The 18,386-nt window shown below is 34.4% G+C and overlaps 1 long non-coding RNA gene across 1 annotated transcript; it reads right to left on the bottom strand.

The window, feature by feature from the left end:
• Nucleotides 1–3,263: 3,263 nt before the first annotated feature.
• LOC150036871 (uncharacterized) lies at nt 3,264–5,538 on the bottom strand. The gene is made up of 2 exons (XR_016529049.1): nt 5,014–5,538; nt 3,264–3,481 (listed from the first exon to the last, which is right to left on the bottom strand). It is a non-coding gene; the product is annotated as an uncharacterized LOC150036871 (long non-coding RNA).
• Between the last annotated feature and the right edge of the window lie 12,848 nt (nt 5,539–18,386).

Raw genomic sequence — 18,386 nt, 5'->3', positions numbered from 1 at the left:
GCTAATTAAAAAGCAATAAGTTCGCATTCCATGGTAAACCTAGCTATGCAAGTATTCTTTGTAAATTTCCATAAAATAACTCTTTCGCCTAGTAAGAACACATATCCACTAGTGGAGCTTACTTCGTTGTTATCTGTTACCCAATTGGCATCACTATACCCTTCTAATATGACAAGGAATTTATCAAAGTGTAAACAATATTCTATTGCACTTTAAAGATACCTCAATAAACGATGAAGAGCAATCCAATAATTTTTATTAGGATTATATGTATATCTACTCAATCAACTCACAACATATGCAATATCAGGTCTGATATCGTTCACAAAAAACATAACACTTTCTATAATCTTTGCATATTCAGATTGAGAAACACTATTACCATTATTTTTCTTAAGACTCATACTAGCATCATAAGGTGTTCTTACAGGAACGTTATCAAAACTATCAAATCTTTTTAATAGTTTTCAATGTATGATTGACATAAAGGAAATCCATTTTCAGTAACATGAAGTATCACATTAGCCTCATCTAAATCTTTCATTTCAAATTGTGAGGACATAAATAACTTAGTATCATACTTTACATTTATGTTTGTACCAAAGATCAGTATATCATCAACATACAAACAAATAATCACACAATCAACTTAAATAAATTTGAGTAATTTCAAATATTTTAGTCATATGAGAATATGCATCACAATATTTGAAGATCCATTCAAACCTAACTGGTTTATGTCTTTTAAGAAATTATACTAAATCCATGAAGTTCAATTTTCATTTTCTCTTTTTAATATCCTAGATAGGCTCAATAAAACCAAGACTTTATACTTTCAATCAATTACAATTATATATATACACACCTGTATACCTATTATCATCATCTTATCTAGCTAATGTGGGACTTTGGTCGTATTCTCAACATATTCAAAACCATGGTAAAAATTAGATAATTAAACAGAATCCTCTCTTAATTTTATGAATTTATTTGGATGCTAATTAAAAATAAAATTAAGAAATGGAAAATGTCTTATAACACTTATAAATACCATTTAAGTTTGAAAATAAGATCGAAAGACACACAATTTTGTAGAAGTTAAGGATCCGATTGGATTGACTTTTTAAGTATTTATAAACACTTTTTTTAACACTTGGCAATACTTATTTAACCACTTAGAAAAGACGACCCAAACACACCTTAAAGGTATTTTGGAGGGCTTGATAGAACTGCAATGTGAATGGATGGGGAGCAACCTGCTGATTGCGGTGGAATTCGATGCTTTAGAGGTGATTAACCTGCTATCTAGGAAGGAAACATCTTGTTGAGCCTATAAATTCTGTTTACAAAAGCCCAAGTGAGGAATTGATCCAATAATAAATGATCGACAGATGCTGATTGTGTGGATTCTATCGAGCCACGTTGCAAATGATTTGAAACACGTCGAAAGGTAATTTCTTCTCTTTTCTTTCAAACTGTGTTCAGACTAAAACAACGTAAAGAAAAGACCTTCTCTCTCTTGACTTAAATGTTCTCTAATGGCGATTTTAAATATTTTTAAAGATTTTAAAGATGCTCTCTAATGGTAGAGTGAGTTAATTCCACATCTTTGATGATATAGACTCTATTTATTTTCTTTCCAGTTAAGACCACTTTATAGTCCTATATTACCTGAAAAGTGTCACCAACTCTTCTATATTCACAACCTACAGAGTCTAGTATACCCAATGATAGTAAGTTCCTCTTCAAGGAAGGAAGATGTCTTACATTTATTATGAGTTTTTCTCATCCATCCTTCATTTTAGAGAAATAGAACTAATGCCTACAATTTTACAAGCATGGTTATTTTCCATATAAATAGATCCTCCATCGTAAGGTTTGTAAGTTGTGAATCAGCCCTTGAAAGGTGTCGTATGAATTAAGGACCTAATCTTGAACTCTTTCACCATTGTTCTGAGTTTCCTTCTCATTTGAGGTTGCTAGAGCATCTATAAAGGTTAAAATATTCTTAACTACAATAGCTTCTCCGTGTTGATGGTTTTTATTTTTCTGATTCTATTTCTTTTTTAAAAATCATTAGTCTTTCTTGTTGTGACTAGAGGTGTATAACAACCATTCAGAGTCAATTTTTTACCAAACTACAACCAAACTGACTATGATTGATTTAGTAAATGTTCAAATCGTCTTTAATTATCGAGGAGTGCAAATTGATTGTCGATTGATCGATTTTTGTCAAATTATTCTTTAACTTTTTTTAAAAAAAATTGATTTGTATTTTTTCCAAACTGACGCCGACCGAGCCTCCCCTTTTACTCACACACCTTCGATTCGATGGATTTTTTGATATATCATGCTCACCCATAACTATGACCATCTTTCTTGCAGTAGATACATTTAAAATTTTGTTTACCATTTTGTTATGATTTGTTGTTCTTAGACTTTCCTTTAGAAAATGAACCTTCACCATTAAATTTTTTCCTTTTTCTAGACATTTAACTCGAGTTACCTTGTCCTTAATGCAGAAAGTATTAAATATGTGGTGATATTCTCCTTGCCATATTTAAAAGTTGTTGAGATTTATACCCTAAATTTCATGGTTTGTAATGAATAATCAAATTATTTATTTAATAAAGTAAGAAGTTATTTTATTCGACATTTAGATTGCATAACTCAATCCAATAAACTAAGTTCCAAGGTTATTTTATTAGTATGTGGTTGACTTGTGGATCACATTCAAATAATAATCTAAGTGGTCGCAATATATGGATAAGGTTGGAGTGGGTTATCTTGTTGACACTACGAATATGACCCATTTTGTAATTGTTACAAACAATATGATTCAAATCGTTCATATGGAGACATGCTAATGAGGATATCCTATACAAAGAGTTTGTATAAGATTGAACAAATATTTAATATAGGTTGACCATATGCAACTCAATTTCAATCTTAAGTGAGTTATGAACTCAAGGATTGAACGATTTATTGCTTTTATCTTTGAATTGGGATAAAGAATTAACATAATTAAATCTAAATAACAGGTTAAGCAAACATAAAGGTTGAGCATAAATACCTTAATGTAGAATTGTTCTTCAAATTCTCCAAGTTTTCCTCTGTACGAATCTCCAAGATCACAAACAAAAGAATACCACCAAAGCTGTAACGACCCGACCCGCTAGGACTTAAGTTAGGCCGTTACTAAATACATGCATGCATGGAACTTAAAACCGCACTCTTTTATGGTGAAATAAATGCTAAATAAATAAGGTAAATTCAAAAGACTTTCATTAAATTCAAATATTAAAAACAACAATAGGGTATCCATAAATCATAGAAAACGATTCTTAATAGTAAGTTTCAAACATCAAAATTGAAAGTTAAGAAAAACATGAAAATAAATCTAAATCTCATGAGTGGACTGGTCCCCAGTGGCTCGTTCAAGGATTTCTCTTGTCATTCGCCAGTGCGTCCTTACCCTGACCTGAAACATAAACATAAGAAATGGTGAGTATAAAGTACTCAGTAAGTAACCCAACTATCGAGGTCAGGCTAGGCATCTATGTCCTCTAGATGCCTACCTCTGGTGAAACATATAAACTACTCTAGTCCTCATGGGACACATACATACATGAAAAGCTCATTTCTATCCTATTGTAGTTAAGCATGCCCATTACCTCTAGTAAGTCTCGTAGGACCTACAATCTCTAGTGAATCCCGAAGGAAACACAATCTCTTACGTACACATGATTATGCATACACCTCTGAATCCCGAAGGAAACACAATCTCTTACGTACACATGATTATGCATACACCTCTTTCGTATACACATAACCCACCTAATGTATACCTCTTTCATACACATGGTTATGTATATACCTCTTTTGTATACATATAACCCACTGAATGTTTACCTCTTTCGTACACCTGGTTAAGTATACACCTCTTTCGTATACACATAACCCACTGAGTGTGTACCTCTTTCGTACACCTGGTTATGTATACACCTCTTCCGTATACACATAACCCACTGAATGTGTACCTCTTTCGTACAACCCAGATCCTCTCTATGAATGTAAGGATGCATACCTCTTTCGTACACATGGTTATGTATACACCTCTTTCATATACACATAACCCACTGAGCGCGCACCTCTTACATATACCCCAGTACCCTCTAGGTATGTATCACTTTCATATACACCAGTCCTAGTACATCTCTTTCATATACTAGCATCACTTTCATGCAGTCGCATAGTCTGGAAAGGAAAAGAGATTACATCTAACTTCATATTATATATAACATTCACATCATTATGAGTCCTCTAAAATCTCCTCGTCAAGGTCATGTTAATTAATCCCAACATACGTAATTAATCTAGTATTAATGGATCAACTCTAGTACATCACTTTCATACACTAACTCATGTAAACAGTCAAACGTTCAAAATTTCATAATACATCATATAGCCTACACACTTTCATAATAAATCACATAAATATGTACATTTTACAAATGCCCCAACTTTCACCTAGCTTTAAGACATTCTAGTAGTAGTGTTGCATAACTCATAATTTAGGGTCATGCTAATCATACTTTTAATGTCTCATAAAATTCTAAATCATGTTCATACATTAACATCCTGCAGACATATTATCACATGCTCATATATCTTTTCTAAACAGTCCATTAAATCACAGAATTATCCTTGTAATTAGTCTTAAAATCCTCATAATAAATCATAATTCTATCACTGGCATAAAGGCAGTTCCAGTAATAAGATTACAACTCAAATTTGGTCATAAACAACCGTCTACGAAAATAGTCTCCTTAAAGCTTTTGCATAAACTTGAATCCGTCCTATAACATAAATTACTAAATTTAGTTTAGCAGTCATGGCCTAAAATGAAGAGCCCAAAATTTTAATTAATCCTTTGGGGTTTAAATCCAATTTAGTCCAAACGTTCCTAATTTGCTTATCAAGGAAAATTTACCACAATTTAACCATCTTTACCAAAATTGGTCTTGAATTTGATGGGTCACCTCAAAACTTCTAAGCCTTGAATCTAAAGCCCCAGAAGGTTCCGACCCAAACAGCGGCTGAAAGGCAGAAGGTGATGTCGGACGGCCGAACTGACACGTGGCTACGACCGACGGTGTCCGGAAGGTGTCGACGACGTCTCAACACGCAAATGGGATGGAGTGACGGAGACGGCTGGAGCGCGTGGTAACTTCGGGCGGTCCGACGTCAGACAGATCTGACGCGCGTGGCTGGATGGGTGAGCGGCGGACGAACAGTGCGGCGTGAGCGATGGCTTCTGCGTGGGCGACACCCTACCGACGGGCGATCATCAGTGAGGACGAGCGGTGGCTAGCAAGGCGGGGGAAGCTGACGGCGAGGGCTTCGAGGGGAAGGGGCGCATGCGAGAATGAAGGGAAAAACTCTTCGATTCCGTGCCAGAGGGGAAAGAGAGGAGATAAATAAATAAATAATAAAACTAACTTTATTTTATTTTAAACTATTTTATTTTATACTAAATTATTTTTATCTTATCATTTTCTTCCATATGAATATATATATTCTTAAAACACTTTCTTTTTTCTCTTTAAATTCCACAAATCAAAACATTTTTTTCCAGATTAAATTCCATTCTCGATATTAACTTAAATTAAATTACTTAAAATTAAATTAATGCGACATAGATCCAAATCTTTACTTTAAACAAAACTGGATTTCAAAAATTAACAAAATTGTCCTCAAATTTTACGAAAATACAATATTTAAATTATAAAAAACTCGGGATGCCACAAAAACAATCTTTCCCACTATTATCCGACAAGGATTGGTTTATGGGAATAAAATTTTGGAAGATCAAAGGGAAGGGATAAAACTTGTAGAAAAAACATTTTTTCTCTATTGATAGTGAGAGTTGAGAGAGTTACATAATTTTCTTGAGAAAGATCAAGAGAGATCTTGAGATTTTTTCTATTTTCCAAAAAAAAATCTAAGTGAAAAAAAAAAAAAGAAAATCAAACGTGATCTTTCTGTAAGTTGAGCAAGAGAAAATAATTCCCTTCAACCTTTCTTTAACTCCCCTCAAATGTAGAGAGTTAAAATCTAATTTAATTTAAATTAAATTAATATTTAATTTAATCTAATTAAAAATTATCAATTAATCTAATTAATTAATATTAATTAATTAAATATTATATATTTAATTAAGATTACATTTGAATCATAATCAAATATATTTCCCTCTCGTAACTTATAGTTTTAATAGGAATCACATTCATATTATATATATATTTGAATCTTTTTCAAAAATATTATTCTCTCATATATATAGTTTAATTTTGAATCTAATTAAAAATTAACTTTATAGTATAATTGTAAACCTCATACTCCATTTTTCCTATATAAATGAGTAATGGCCATGCTAAGCAAAAACTAAGGATATGTTAAAGTAAAGTTGTGAAAGGAAGTAAATAAAGTAGGAAGATAGAGGAAGAAAATTCTAAGCGTTGGAAAAACCTAGTCTTGGGTGAGATTTAGACAGTTTAACAAGTGAAAAATTGGCTAAGTATAGAGCCAAGAGTAGGCGTGCGTTGGTATTGAGAAGTATGGATGCATGAGGTTGTGTGCATAACAACCAAGGCTTGTAAAGATTATGTGAGGGTAAGTGTTGAAGCCAAGAACAAACTATGCGTTGGAGCTAAGGGTGAATGCATGAATTGATGGATCTTTCATGATGCGTTGACAAGGCATGCGGCAGCCAAGGGGACTTGCGAGGTTAGTGAGCTTGCGGGCAAGGTATACTGGGTATTGACGCAAGGCCAGGCGCTGAGCGTAGCGCATGCCTACAAGGATGCGTTGATGATTGCATGATCGTGCAGCAAGGAGGAACCATTGTGCAACGAATAGGCCAAGTGCAAACGAGGAAGCGCTCGGTTAAGCACTAGCAAGGCACTAGGCTTGAAGCATTGCACGAGGGTGATCGCATAGGCCATGTGGGGTTGCACGATAGGTGCTAGACGATAGGCACTAGTGATAGGCACTAGATGATAGGCGTTGAGTGCTAGACGATCAGGTATGCGTTGTGTGCACGGCTAGATGATGCGTTCAAGGCACTGAGCGTTGAGGCCAAGAGTGCGCACTGATCCGTGTGCGGCGTTGAGCGTAATGGGTTGAATCTTGATGCACGTTAAAACTATTCGGTGAAGCGAGGAAGGCCTAACGCTTGGTTGATATGTTAAGACTAAGCTATGTGTGGGCTAGGACATGCGTTGGCTTAGGAGTATGCAACCAAAGGAGGGACACGATAGCCTGAAAGTGAGCTATGCATTGGCCAAGTTGGGCAATACATTATGTGAAGGAGGCATGCAGTCATGTGGTTGCAAAACTAATTAATCTTTTTTTTACCCTTAGTGAGCTAATAGGGGACCTAATGGACCTACAGACTAAAAGCTCCAATAATAAAAGATTAATTAATTAAACTCTTTAATTAAATTAATCAACATTCATTAATTGTGGGTCACTCCACTAAAGACCCACAACTGCACTATTCACCCTGTAGATTAGGAGTGCAATAAAAAACTAAAAGCTGAAAAACCAAATCAATCCAGATCGATCCAATGGTTTGGTTTGATTTTTAGTATAAAATTGGTCATCTTGGTTTGTATCTGGAGAAAACCAAAAAGTATTGGTTCAGATCGATTTTTTAGTAGAAAACCCAATCAAAACCAAATTGATCCAATGGTGTATATATCTCCTTAAAAATAAACTATCTTTAAGAGGGTGTTTGGCTCACCAACATGAGTTGAGTTGAGTTTGTATAATATACCAACTCCTTGTTTGGCCCACCAACTTTAAATGTTGGTGGAATTGATTTGGTATATTTTACTAACTCATCCCAACTCACCCCAATTCTTCCTTCTTCTCATGTTTTCAATGGCTCTGCCCATTGGCCATTATCAAATTTCGAGAACTAACTTTGGGCTCCGACAACCACCTCTGATGAAAACTCTAGCGACCAACTCCGGACTCCAACAACTACCTCTCATGACAATTTCGGCGACAAAATCCAAACTTCAACAACCACCTTCGATGATAGCTTTAGCGAGCAACTCCGAGCTCCGACAACTTTCGCACGACCAACTCCGAAAACCAATTCTGACCTCCAAAAACCACCTCCCATGACCTAATTTGACGGCCACCTTCGCGCTACCAACTCTGACGACCACCAATTGGCTCTGACAACAAACTCCGATGAATAACTCCGACAACCACCTTCGTAGGCTACGATAACCACCTCTGTCTACAAGCTCTGATGAAAATCACCTTCGATGATCACCTTTGAGCAAGTAACTCTGACGACCAACTCGAGACTTCGACAACCACCTTCGACGACAAACTCTGAAAACTAACTCTAATACCACCTTCATGCAACTAATGGGATTCGAAAATCATCCAACTACAATCTCCAACGACTACAATCTTCAGCGAAAATCATCTTTGATGATCGACTTCGACGACCACTTTCTCCCGACCGACTCTGGAATTCGAAAACCACCTTCAGTGACAAACTTTAACAAGCAACTCCAATACAGCTTCATGTGACCAACTTCAGACTCCGACAACCACCTTCGACTACAAACTCCCACAAAAATCATCTTCGATAATCAACTTCGACAACCACTTCCGGTTACTATAAGACTCATGACTGTTAAAGTATATTATAGGGTTGTTGATCATATAAAAAATATTATTTTGTCTACATTAAGTGTAATATCTATACGTAATGAATTCGCATATCAAATTAGTGTTAAGAATATTTAGACGAAAAGTATGTATGTAGTTGAAAAGTATGTAACATATAACAAAAAAAAAACCATAAAATGATACTTTTTTTTCCTGAAACATTTTCCAACAAGAATTAGTGAAAAATAGAGATTTGTTTTCTGATGATCCTCCAAATTTGAGGAAACAAAAGTGGAACTGTCGAAGAAACGTGATGACATTCCATTGGTTGTTATGATGATGGGGGAGATTTAATTAAAAAAAAAATTCATGACATAGTAAAAATATAAAGCAACAATAAGAAGAAGAAAAAAGGAAGATGATAATGAAATTCATGGAGAAAAATTAGCTAGAATCAAAAGTTTTGATTTCACCTTAGTTTCTCATTTTATTTAACCATATTTTTACAAGAAATGTAATGAGTTAATTTTTGTTCATTGCCCAAAAAAGAAAGAAAAAAAGAAAGAAAGAAAGAAAGAAAGAAAAGTTTTAAAAAATTAAAAGAAAAAAATTGCAATCCATATTTTATTCAAACAAAGATAGGTAGAATTATTGAATAAAAAATTTTCAAAATAGAAATAGTAATCATAAAAGCATATTATTTAGAGTTCAAAAAACTGCATCAGATACCGAGACATATGAACTCAACTCTGCACCCAAACACGGACATATGAACTCAGACCAAATAACTCTGCACCCCAAACACAAACATATGAACTTCATAGATATATGAACTCCAGACATACTATCTGAACCCAGCGCCCCAAACAGCCCCTTAGTATTTTAATTATTATTGTGTATGTATATTTGTTGTTTAGAAAAAAGAAAAATCAATTATTATGGAGCTTTATGTTTCCATTTAGAAAAGTGCCAAAAAATGTCAAATTTCAACTTATGAAAAAAAAATAACCAATTTTAATTTTAAATTAGCAAAAAAGACCAATTCAAAATAAAGTGGTAATAAAAATAAAAATTGGAAAAAGAAAGGAAAATGGCAAAAGTCAAGAACCAAACCGATAATAAACCAATCCAAAAGTTTTGTTCTTTATTGGACATTGGTTTAGATCTTTTCTTTGTAAAGCTGATTAGTTTGGTTTGATTCTTGGTTGACCTCAAAACCGACAAAATCAAACCGATTATCACCCCTACTGTAGATATATTTATGTATTCATAGATATAATCGTTATCAGTAAATTGATCCTTCACGAATTGATCATAGTTATAGCTACGTCAAATTACAGTCTTACCCCAATAATTATCTCTGACTCCTTGAATACTATTAATCCCTCTAATGAACAATCAATTTATAGTCCAACTACAAACTAAATCCCTCTCGGGCCTGTGAGAGGGTGAGGCCTCATTGTTCAAGACCTGGAATCAACCCTTAAAGAAGTAATTCGTCTACTTACCCTAAAGATAGGAATGAGTAAATTTCATCTTGTGTAACTATATTTCCAGCTTCCTACTTGAACAAGTCTCTAAGATGGTAGGCTTATTGAGTCAGCGACATAGGGCACTCTCTCCCATACAAATCAAAGAACTGTCCTAGTAGACAGAAGTTCATAACTCACTCAAAATTGAGATCGAGTTACATTTGATTATCTTATAAATATTAATCTCTTCAGTCAATGGTGTTATAAAGAGAGATTAATCATTTTGCGGTCTGGTCTTATACAAACTCTTCGTATAGAATACCTTCACTCGCATGTCTCCACATTGGATCAAATCGTTTGTAAAACTTAAAGCTCTTGTAACATTTATAAAGTGGGTCATATCCATAGTGTCACCAAGATAAGGCACCCAACCTTATCCATATACTGTAGACCTTTTAAGTTATTACTTGAACACGATCTACTTTTGAGACTTAAGGAGTAAAAGATAATTACATATCCATAGTGTCACCAAGATAAGGCACCCAACCTTATCCATATACTGTAGATCTTTTAAGTTATTACTTAAACACGATCTACTTTTGAGACTTAAGGAGTAAAAGATAATTACAGGGATAAAACGATAATTTGACCTAGTTGTAATGGTTATATCCATGGACACAAAAATATTCTACCATGCGAATAGTGCAGTTGTGGGTCTTTAGTGAAGTGACCATGAATGTTGATTAATGTAATTAAAGAGTTTAGTTAACTAATTTTGAATTATTGGAGCTTCTAGCTGTAGGTACATTAGGTCCCCTTGCTAACTTACTAAGGGTAAAATAAGAATCAAATTATTTTTGAATAATTTGATTTGCTCAAATTAAATTAAGGAATGCATATTAATTGTATAAGATACAAATAATATAATGTATATAGATACGTTATAATATAAAGTTAATTTTGAATGCGATTCAAAATTAAACTATATAATATGGGAGAGTAAAATATTTGAATAAGATTCATTATATGAATGAGAACTATAAGTTAAAATTAATATGAATATGAATAAGATTCATATTAGAATTATAGAATATAAGAGAGATGCATTTGAATTAATTCAAATGTATATTGAATTAAATATATGATATTTAATAATGTTAATTAATTAATTAGATCAATTAATTATTAACTATTATTATTTAATTAAAATTTAACTAATTTAATTTTAATCTAATTAATTAAATAAATAAAATTATAACTCCCATGCAATTACCGAAGAGTGGTGAATGTGAGAGGGAGTTATTCTTCATTTCAAGTCTCTCTCTATTCTTTAAAAATGCAGATTGCCTACAATAAGGGGTTATTTCTTTTACATATTGATATCTCTCTCTCAAAGTGTCTCCACTTTCTCAAGAATTCTCTAAAATTTTATAAGAGAAAAAGTTTCCGCAAAAATTTCTTCTTCCAGAAAGAAAAGGTTCCCACATAACCTGTATTCTTGTCGAAGAATAGCGGGAAAGACCATTTGATGGTGTTCAATTTGGTTGCTTGGATTGCTCTTCAAAGAAGAGGATTTGTTGTAGAAAGAAACACGAAGAAAGTTTTCAAAGATTAATCTCTTTTCTATGTAAATCTTAGTTCAAAAGCATGCTTAAGTTACTGTATGTTTTTCTCTGTGTTTTCTGTAAAATTCCAAAAGTCTAAATTAATGACATGGCGTTCACACGCTTCCACTGGGATTCAATTCCTCCAAGAGTAACTTCAACATCTTTGTAACTCTCTGGTAATGAGTTTAGAAGTATGAATGTCTCATTTTTCTCTCCAATTTTATCTCCAGTCTTCTTGAATTCTAAGGGCGTCTTCTGAAATCATCTAGATTTTTAGAAAGTATTTTGGAAGCATCCATCTTGTACGTGAAGAAACAATCTTTAGAAAAGCCTTATCAAGTAAATCATTACATTGATACACAAATTCAAGTTTTACCCAAAATGCATGAGTTGTTCTTTCATCTCTAACTTGTCTAAAAATATTATAACTAAGGTTTAAAATGATCGTACCATATGCAACTTCATTATAGTCTCTTTCTGTTCTCCTGTAAATTATGGTAGGAGTTCAATGGGGTCAAGAATGATTTTTGCTGCTTTTTGTTGACCAAGAAGAGCTTTAATTTTTGCCTTCCAAAGCTCGAAATCTCTTTTACTATCAAACTTTTCGATGTCAAAACTTGCTAATGCCATCTTCAAGTCAAGAACCTAAATCTTTAACCTTCAATAACTAACTTCTTGTGCTTCTTTTATTTTGATACCACTTTGTTGGGTCTATTAATTCTATTTATAGAAGCCCAAGTTAGGAATTGATTCAATAACAAATGGACAAATGCTAATAATTGTGTGAATTTTATCAAGCTATATTGCAAATGATTTGAAAGATGTTGAAAGGTAATTTTCTTCTCTTTTCTTTCAAACTGTGTTCATGTAGGGATAAAAGCCCTAACGCAACGGAAGAACTAAGACCCAATTCGAAATTAATTAGAATCCAAAATACAAGTACACTAGCAACATATACAGAATAAAACAGAGTTTAAAAAAACTCAACCTACTATATAAATTAGGTTAAGCATGCTTTGACTATTTGAGAATTTAATCTTACAGATAAAGAAAAACTTTACTTACTCTCGTTGACGACTCAAAAAAAACCAAATCTTATTGGGATGAAATTCAAGAACACCACCACTTGGGAACCTCCATATTCTCTAAGAAATTGGGGTTATTGGTTTGTGGGAACATATCTCAAATTTGGAGAAAAAAAACACCATGATAATGTGATTTTCTTGAGAGAATTTTAGAGAGAGTTTTTCTTATTTCACCAATCACTTTTCTATGAAAAACTTCTTCATCTCTCGGGTGTATTTAAGCATGAGATCCTAAATGTGGGCAATGATCCATGTTCCTTTTGATAACTCCCACATATGGAAGTTATTATTATTTAATTTAATAAATTAAATTAAATAAATAATAATTAATTAATTAATTAAATCCAATTTAATTATTTAAATCATATTTAAATGAATATTTCTCACGTAACCTATAGAATTAATTCAATTAATTAATTAATTGATTCTCCCATTAACTAATTACAAAATTAAATATCAAATATTCAATTTAGCCTACATTTGAATCATATTCAGTGGTATTTCTCTCATAACCTATAGTTATAATGTGCATCTAATACGCATTAATTTTAGTCTATAGTTTTTATATGAATCCAGTTCATATTAAATTAATATTTGAACTCCTTCAAATATTTAATTGTCTCATAAATTAATTTTGAATCATATCCAAAATTAGATTTCCCTAAATGAATTTAAACATTTCAAACTCTATTCAAGACATAATTACCTCAATACCCTTTAAGAGCTAGGAAGGGGCCTCATAGACTTACAAATCAGAAGCTCCAACGACATGAGATTAATTGGCTAAACTCATTAACCACATTAATTAATATTCGTTAGTTGTAGGTACTGTTTGGGTTGAAGCCCTAAACTCTCATTGGGTCTTGTAGTTTGTAAACACTGTATTAAACAAACGCTTGTGATGTAATAATATATGATATTTTTCTTCACTATTGTATATGAAACATGGGAGGTTTTATTTGGTTTACCACAAACCAATAAACAAAGATCCATGGTTGTCGTTGTAACTTAAGCATGTATGTGGAGACATACAGGTGGATCATGCCTTAAGTGATAACCAAAATGGTCTATAGTATATGGATATAGGAGGAAAACCTTATCCTGGTAACGCTACGGATGTGGCTCGCTTTGTAGAATAGTTACAAGTGTTGTGATTTACTACAGATGGTCTGATACTAATCATTCACGTGGAGACATGAGAGCAGAGGTGTCCTATACAAAGGAGTTTGTATAAGACTAGACCACGAAGTGTTATAGACTCATTATATAACGTCGTTCATGACAGACACTTCACTTCACTAGGATGACCATAGGTAACATGATCTTAATCCTGAGTGAGTTGGGAACTTCTGCCTTTGAGTGTGGTCCTTTGATTTACATGGGTGGATTGTCGACTCATACCTACTACTTTGGGGATTCGTCTGATTTAAGAGCTAAGAACTCAGCTACACAAGATGGAATTCACTCCTTCCTCGAAGCAGAAGTAAGTAGATAGATTGCTCCCTTAAGAGCTGATTTTGGGGCTTGAACAATGTGGCGTCAAACACTTTCTCATGGCCCGAGAGGTGTCCACACATAGTAGGACTATGTTGTATTGTTCACTAGAGAGATCAGTGGTACTTAAGGAGTTAGATGTAACTACAGGGGCAAAAAGATAAATTGACCCAGATGTACTTACGAGCATCTGTGAAGGGTTATCGTACTGTTGATTGGTTATATTCGATGGACACGGAAATATATCTGTGGTGAGAAGAGTGCAGCTATCAGTCTTTAGTGGAATGCCTTGCAGTTAACGAATGGTAGATCTCGTGGCTAAAGAGTTTAGTCAACTATTCACATACCGTTGGAGCTTTAAGTCACAAGTTCATAAGGTCCCCTTAGTAGCTCAATGGATTTAAGTTGAGAATCGATTTTTGGGTCAATTTGAAGTGTTCAAATTGACAAGAGGAGTTTGATTATATATGATATGATTAAACTGGACAATTATATATGATATAGTTGACATGACATATGAGATACTTTAACTGGAGAAAAAATGATATAAATATGATTTATATCTTGTGGAGGAGAAAAATGATTATAGTTTATATGTTGCATATGATGTGATATTAAACTATAGGTTATAAATATATATGATTATATTTATTTTAATTAAACAATTATGAGATAATTGTTGGTTTTTCTACATAACCGAACGAGATAGTGGGAGGTTACATTCAGTTTTCGTAACTGAAGGATAAAATGAAAATAGTTTTCATTTTACAAAGAGATCGAATAATCGCTTCACGATTTAATACACTACCCATTGTCTAGTAAACAAGATCCTATACGATAGCTCAAGTTGTCCTAAACGATCGTGTACACACGCGGATTACCTAAACGATCGTGTAAATGATCAGCCCCAATTTACTACATGGCTCAACGATCAAGCATTCGGCGATAGACTTCATATCTCTCCAATTGCTTGGTCGTGGTAAACAATCGTTGTTTCTTCCTCCCCTCTACCAAATCCAACTGAGCCTAAACCTCCTAGATTCTCACTCCGAGAATACTGAGGTTACTGAGTGGTAGTTTAAGGATCTATTGCCGAAGAGTTCCATGAGCACGTTTAGATCACTCCGATTTCACCGTGACCAAAATACACAATATACATTCAAACGCACAGTTATGCAAATGAACAGTCAATTAAAGCCATGCTTTAAACAAAAATAAATGAAGAAGAGAGTTGTCATACCTGTTGAAGACATTCTTCAAACTACGAAACTCAATGCAGCGAAAACTTCTACCCGATCAACCAACGCCCGAACAACCACATAACACAAATGTCGTGGGGACAACACCACCAGAAAAGAGCCCCAAGTATTCTCGTAGTGAGAACCCAAAGCGGTCTTTGATGAATTTGGTAGAGGAAGGAGGACAAATAGGTCGTGTAGGCAATAAGCAAGTGGGAGGGAAGAAGACGCTATCGTATAGCACGATGCTTATCGTTTAGATGAAACTACACGATCGTGTAGATTTTACTGAACAATCGTTTAGGAAATGGTATACGATCGTTTAGCAAACTCAACACACTATACGATCGTTTAGGGAAGCTATCCGATCATGTTGGAACTAGTGTGCGATCGCTTAGGCATGAGGGGGATAATTGTTTAGGCGCAGAGCGACTATCGTATAGGCTCTTGATTTACTTAAGCGATCGTTTACGATTTCACCAACGCGCGCTTCTTTCTTTTTCCGGACGACTGATTCAAAATGAAACAAATTTGATTTTAATTCATCGGTTACAATAACCGACGCATTCCCACTAACACACATCCGAACATGATTTTTGGGTTAATTATCATATAATTAACCAACTAAAATATTAATAAATATAATCATATTATATTTTTAACCTATAGTTTGATATCACATATCTACTATAGTAATTTCTCCTCTACTTGATATAAATCATATTTATATCTAATTTCATCCAAAATAATGTATCTTATACATTTAGCCAATTATATCATATATAATTAACTAGTCCTATCATATCATATATAATCGAACTTCCTCTTGTCAATTTGAACATTTCAAATTAACCCAAACACTGATTGTCGACTTTATCTAAGCCATCCAGAGGACCTAATGGACCTGTGGCTCGAAGCTCCAACGGTCCGTGAATAGCTGATTAAACTCTTTAGTCATGAGATCCAACATCTGTTAACTGTTAGGCATTCTACTAAAGACCAACAGCTGAACTCTTCTTACCACAGATATATTTCTGTGTCCATTAGATATAACGAATCATGAGTACGATGACCTTTCACAGATGCTCGTAAGTACAGCTGGGCCAAATTACCGTTTTGCCTCTGTAGTTACATCTCACTCCTTAAGTACCATTGATTCCTCTAATGAACAATACAACATAGTCCAACTATGTGTGAACACCTCTCGGGCCAAGAGAAGGTGTGTAGCGTCACATCGTTCAAGCCCTAGAATCAGCCCTTAAGGTAGCTATCTATCTACTTACCCCTGCCTCAGGGAAGGAGAAAATTTCATCTTGTGTAGCTGAGTTCCCAACTCCCAAATCAGACGAATCCCCAAAATGGTAGGTTTGAATCGGCGACCTGGCCACTCACACCCATACAAATCAAAGGATCACCCTCAATGGCAGGAGTTCCCAACTCACTCAGGATTGAGGTCATGTTACCTATGGTCATCCTAGTGAAGTGAAGTCTTTATCATGAATGGTGTTATATAACGAGACGTTAACACTTTGTGGCCAGGTCTTATACAAACTTTTTGTATAGGATGCCCCCGCTCACATGTCCCTAAGACAAATGATCAGGATCAGACCATCTGTGACAAGTCACAACACTTGTGACCATTCCACAAAGCAGGGCACATCCGTAGCATTAATAGGATAAAGTTTCCCTCTTATATCCATATACTATAAACCATTTTGGTTATCACTCAAGACATGATCCACTTGTATGTCACCACATACATGCTTGAGTCACATATAGATAATCAAGGATTTTATATTTATTGGTTTGTGGTAAAGCAAATAAAACAAGCAACTGAGCAAAATACAATATGTGAAATAAATATCATATATTATACAACACATGCGTTCGTACAAACTGTTTACAAACTACAGGACACGAGACTTTAGGGCATCAACCCCAACAATCTCCCACTTGTCCTAAAGCGAAGTGGGGTGTACAATAAACTAGTACAAAACAAGAAACTAGGGCATAAAGCCCAGTACAAGAAAATCTCCCACTTGCCCTAGTCCAGCCACGGGCAATCCTGTAGACCCATGCTCCGTAGGTGACCCTCAAACATTATAGCCGTGAAAGTCTTTGTAAACGAGTCAGCAACATTAAAATGGCCTAGGTTTGACTGATCCATCTCATCTTCTCAATCTCTTGAGCTGTCTTAGAACACATGTCTTTAGACAAAGTGACTTCATGCCTGAACAGTAGTAGGCCCCTCTTGGAGTCTTGTATTGAGTTCCGAAGTTTAAAGAACGTCTTTAACTGGTATGGCAATTCTCTAAGTATGCCTTTAATTGACTGTTCGTTTGCATAACTATGCGTTTGAATGTATATTGTGTATTTTGGTCACGGAGAGGTTGGAGTGATCCGAACGTGCTCATGAAACTCTTCGGTAAGAGATCCTTCAATTGGTATCAGAGCCAAGTTCTGATACTCTGATTTCATATGTTGCAACAAAATAACATTTACGTTCATGATGGGTGCATTTCTACACTATTTAATGTTTAAATTTGTTATGGATGTGTAGGATTAATGGATATTTTCATGGATGGTAGCCTCGATTTGATTTACATCTTTTTACATTTTTAGTTGTTTGTAAAGGCCCTTGCATTTTTTGGCATTAATAATCGTTATTGAGTCTGTATTCAAAGTTTGTTTGAAGTTTTGAGTCGTTCGAAGAAGAAGATCGGTGCAAGGGTTGCGGTTCTTCGAGGAATGAGACAATCTAAGGTTGATCGCATCGTGCAGAAGATGTGGTAC

This window comes from Benincasa hispida, chromosome 4 (genome assembly GCF_027475165.1).
Source record: "Benincasa hispida cultivar pf3 chromosome 4, pf3_genome.v1.1, whole genome shotgun sequence".
NCBI classification, from domain to species: domain Eukaryota; kingdom Viridiplantae; phylum Streptophyta; class Magnoliopsida; order Cucurbitales; family Cucurbitaceae; genus Benincasa; species Benincasa hispida.
This window is presented reverse-complemented; position numbering and strand designations above follow the sequence as displayed.